This window comes from Nicotiana tabacum, chromosome 1 (genome assembly GCF_000715075.1).
Source record: "Nicotiana tabacum cultivar K326 chromosome 1, ASM71507v2, whole genome shotgun sequence".
NCBI lineage: Eukaryota > Viridiplantae > Streptophyta > Magnoliopsida > Solanales > Solanaceae > Nicotiana > Nicotiana tabacum.
The window spans coordinates 20,455,423-20,460,063 of NC_134080.1; the positions used below are offsets into that span (position 1 = coordinate 20,455,423).

At 36.3% G+C, this 4,641-nt stretch overlaps 1 non-coding gene across 1 annotated transcript; it reads right to left on the reverse strand.

Annotated features, from left to right (window-relative positions):
- Nucleotides 1-1,731: 1,731 nt before the first annotated feature.
- On the reverse strand, nt 1,732-1,885 carry LOC142164933 (5.8S ribosomal RNA). The gene has a single exon (XR_012696021.1). It is a non-coding gene; the product is annotated as a 5.8S ribosomal RNA (ribosomal RNA).
- Nucleotides 1,886-4,641: the final 2,756 nt, after the last annotated feature.

The window sequence follows — 4,641 nt, forward strand, 5'->3', positions numbered from 1 at the left end:
CAACCATATTACTCTTATTATCTTTTTTTAGTGCTATAGAATTAAGCAAACATATCAGTGCTAAACAATTAAAGATTTCATTTTTAATTAAAACATATGACAAAATGAAAAAATTTACTGTTCATTTCTTTTTCTTATCTTTTATTAACGGTTGGGGCAGCTTGTAAAATCAGAAAGGCTTGAGTTAAGGCGTTCATCTCTCCTTTTAACACATGACCATGTGGAAACCCCACCAGCTTATTTATACCTTCAATAAAGAACCCCTCAAAATAATTAGAAATCATGCAAAATAGGAAAATGATAGTTTCAATAAAAATAGCTCAAACGAATGTGCAATTTACATCCTACAAATACGCGATAAACAAAAGATTCACTCCTCATTCTGCTATTTTACAAAATAATCTTGACTTGTCTAAAGTACAAAAATCAAATAATGTCAAGTTGATAAGATAAGAATCATTAGGAGACATTATTTATGCCTATCTCAATCGGTACAAGTCGATTGAAAGAGAATGAAGCAAAGAAACACTTAAGTGATCAAGTAGGGTTTGGATAAAGAAAATGATAAAAAGTTTATAGTAACATGTGGTTATGAAGTGAGATCTTGTTTGGTGTTACCATCTTTTCGTGTTGACACTTTGGAGCTTTTATTATTAAGATAAATTTACTTGAAATAGACTTGAGATGTAGACTAAGTTAAGTGTCATGGACCCATTATAGCTAATTAACACATTTTCATTAGTGATACACATGGCTTGGAGATAACACAGCAACTTCGGTCTCACAAAGTATCAACATTAGTACTGTTTTTTAAGATGCCAAAATCTTTTGTACTTTGTTTTTAATTGATTTGCCCTCTTTGGCAACCTAGACCACGTATCTTCCCGATTTTTATATCTTCTTATCAATATAGTTAGAGATTTTTGGCATTATAGCAAGGTCTTAGTCTTAGGAATTCATCCTCTATTACGCAAGAGGGTCACACTTCAAGAGGTGTGATGTAGGCAGCCTATTCTAATGCAAGCATTAGTGACTGATTTTACGTGTCGAACCTGTGACCTATAGGTCACACGCTCCAAGGCTCGAATCCATCCTCAATCTATTGAGCAAAAAAAAAAAAAAAATGGGCGGCTCATCAACATCACTTTGTGTATATGAGACATTATCCTTAGCTAACTACCAGTGGTGGAACCAGAATTTTTATCAAGGGAGTTCAAAATCTACTATTTTTGCGTAAAAAATAATTTTGATCTTGTATCTACAATATCGGCAATGGGGATTCAGATGAATTTTCGTCCACCATCCTAGCTCTACCCCTGCCAATTACGAGTGTAACATGATTTCATTATGATATTTAATTACACTGTATTTAGTCCTTAAACACCTTTTTCATTGATCATTGGTGTACAAAAAATACAATTTGAGTTTGGCATCCTAACTAAAAGTAGTAAAAAAACAATTACCATCACGTTAATGCAATATTTACAACCAACTACAAGAAAAGTTTTTACGAGCTATACGCAATGAAGTTTAGCTTAAATGGCAAAACTGAAATGTCAAGATTTTTGAATTTCCTTGAAAGTATGTTAACTTATTTTACTTGTTTCCTAATGTGGATAACTTTACGAATAATGTGTTGCATTACAAAATTACTTCAACAAATTGTATTTTTTCGATAGTAGATTACTCGATGATGTTACCCAAAAAAACTAATTTACCTACTTTTTTACGTGACGCGTAGACTGACGTTCCTTAGCCTAATGGCTTTGGCGCAATTTACGTTCAAAGACTTGGTAATTTGTGGGATTCTACAATTCACACCAAATATCACATTTTACTATGTTCTTCATCAATATGAGAGCCAAAATATCTGTTGTCGAGAATCATTTATAATTTAGTTTACCTATTTATTTTAAGGACATTGGATACATGTAAAATTTTCCTCTTTCTCATTATAGCGTGTACGTTGGAGGCAAAAAAAAACACAAAATTTGAAATGGTCCATAGAGATCACATCAGAGCGTTATTGTGAAAATTGAAGGATTAGTGATCAGAAGTTGAGCTGAAACTCAACTACCATGGCTGAGGGCCATGAAACTCAGAGAGGAAGGAGAAGCTTCGAGAGACTTTCAGATTTGGGAAGATATTTTCATTAATTGGAAATCACAAACTCAACTCGTCTATATACAGGACATTTTACTTGTACAGTTGTCATCCTCCACTAACCGCCTAAACTACCACTAACTAATATTCTGACATCAACTAACACTAACAGCCTAACTAACTAGTTACAATAATAGCCATAGCCACAGTTACAAATGTGGCCACTAGTTAAATAATTACAAAGCACTACATACAGCTTCACTATTCTAATCTTAACACCCCCCCTCCCCCCTCAAGTTGGAAGGGAGGTACTCACTGCCAACTTGTAAAGTAGTGAGGAGTGTTTGATGCCTGTCAACGATTTAGTGAGTATATCAACCCGTTGGTCATCTGTGTGAACATAATGCAAGATATATCTGACCTTCAATGAGTTTGTCCCTCACAAAGTGACAATCGACCTCTATATGTTTGGTCCGCTCATGAAACACTGGGTTCCTTGCAATATGCAAAGCTGCTTGATTATCACAGTAGATTGGAATGGGTAAAGTTAGAGGCATAGTCAGTTCTTCCAGAAGTTTAGGTAACCAAACAAGCTCTGCAACTACCTTCCTTGCTAACATGTACTCTGCTTCAGCAGAGCTTAAAGATACAATTGACTGCTTCTTTGATTTCCAGCTAATTGGACTGTCCCCAGCAGCACAATAAAACCACTGACACACTTTCTTGTCTCAGGACAAGCAGCCCAATCTGAGTCACAAAATGCTCTCAATCTATAATCTGCATTGTTTGACAAGAAAATCCCCATACCAGGATCACCTTTCAAGTATTTGAGTACATGTATAGCAGCTTTAAGATGGGAATCTCAAGGACTCTGCATATATTGGCTGATATGTTGAACACTGTAAGCAATATCAAGTCGTGTGTTGGTGAGAAAATTCAGCTTCCCCACTAGTTTCCTATATTGAGTGGGATCTGTGAGTAAGTTTCCTTCATTTGCCTTTAGCTTTGTCGAAGGATCAAGTGGAGAGGACATTGGAGGACAATGTGCACATTCAAATTCTTGTATCAGGTCCCTTGTAAACTTTATTTGTGTGATTATTACTCCATCATGTTTGTATAATATTTCCAAACCTAGGAAGTAATGCAATCTCCCCATGTCCTTTATCTTAAATGTCTCATGCAGAAAGGTTTTCAATGCCTTAATTTCTTCTAAATTTGTTCCTGTCAAGAGCACATCATCCACATAGACTACTACAAAGACCACTAAATTGCTTGACCTTTTATAAAACAAAGAGTAATCTAGCATGGAGTGCATATATCCCCTGGAACATTGGGCCTCAGTCAACTTGGCATACCACTGCCTGCTTGCCTGCTTCAACCCATATAATGACTTATTTAACTTGCATACCAAATTTTTTTTGTCTACTGATAGCCCTGGTGGAACTTGCATATATATTTCTTCATTCAGATCTCCATGTAAGAAGGCATTATTTACATCAAGCTGAAAAATCTCCCAGTTCTTCTTTGTTGCTATGCTAACCAATGCTCTGACAGTTGTCATCTTCACAACTGGTGAGAAGGTCTCAGTATAATCTATTCCTGCCTGCTGAGTATAGCCCTTGACAACCAGCCTAGCCTTAAATCTTTCAACACTCTCATTTGCCTTATGCTTAATTTTGTATACCCATTTGCAACCTATTGCCCTCTTTCCTATAGGTAGTGGAACAAGATCCCAGGTACGGTTGGAGTAAAGTGCATCAAATTCCTGGTTCATAGCCTATTGCTAGGCAGGTATGCTTGATGCCTCTTCATATGATTCAGGTTCACAGTCAGTAGAAAGAGTCTCAAGCAAATGCCGACTATCATTACTCAGTGCATTGAGAGATACAAGTTGTAAAAGGGGAACATGTGTGTGAAAAGAAAAGGAAGGTGAACTATGACTATCATCTGCTATTTGTTTCCCACTATTAATATTAAAAGTGGGTGCATTGCATATGTAATCTTTCAAATAGATAGGGAGTTTGAGGGTTCTTTGAGGTCTGTAGTGAGTTAGGGACACAGTGTGCTCAGATTGTGTAGAGATTGGTGAATTATTTAGAAAGGATTGTTCTTGGTTCTAGGAGTGAAAACAAGGTTCAGGTGATGTGTTGCAGCTTCTATTTGAGTTGGAGGAGCTTTGGTAGTCTGGTTGAGATGGTGACACAGGTTCATGAATGTGATCATTAGTACCATTGCCAAGTGGAAGTCCAGGTGACATTAATTGTTGGTGTGAATCACCTCTATTATTATTAGCAGTAGAATTAACAGTATCAACATGACTCATGCAGGGACCTATATGAGGAAAAGAAAGAGATAGATGCTCACATTTGGATGCTAAGTCAATGTGCTTTCCTGGCAATGCAAAGGGAAAAACTTATTCATAAAAGGTCACATCTCTTGAAACATGTATTTTTCTTGTGGCTAGGCTCAGAACTTTGTATTTTTTTATCCAAAAGGGTATCCTACAAAGACATGGGGTGATGATCTTGGTTCAAATTT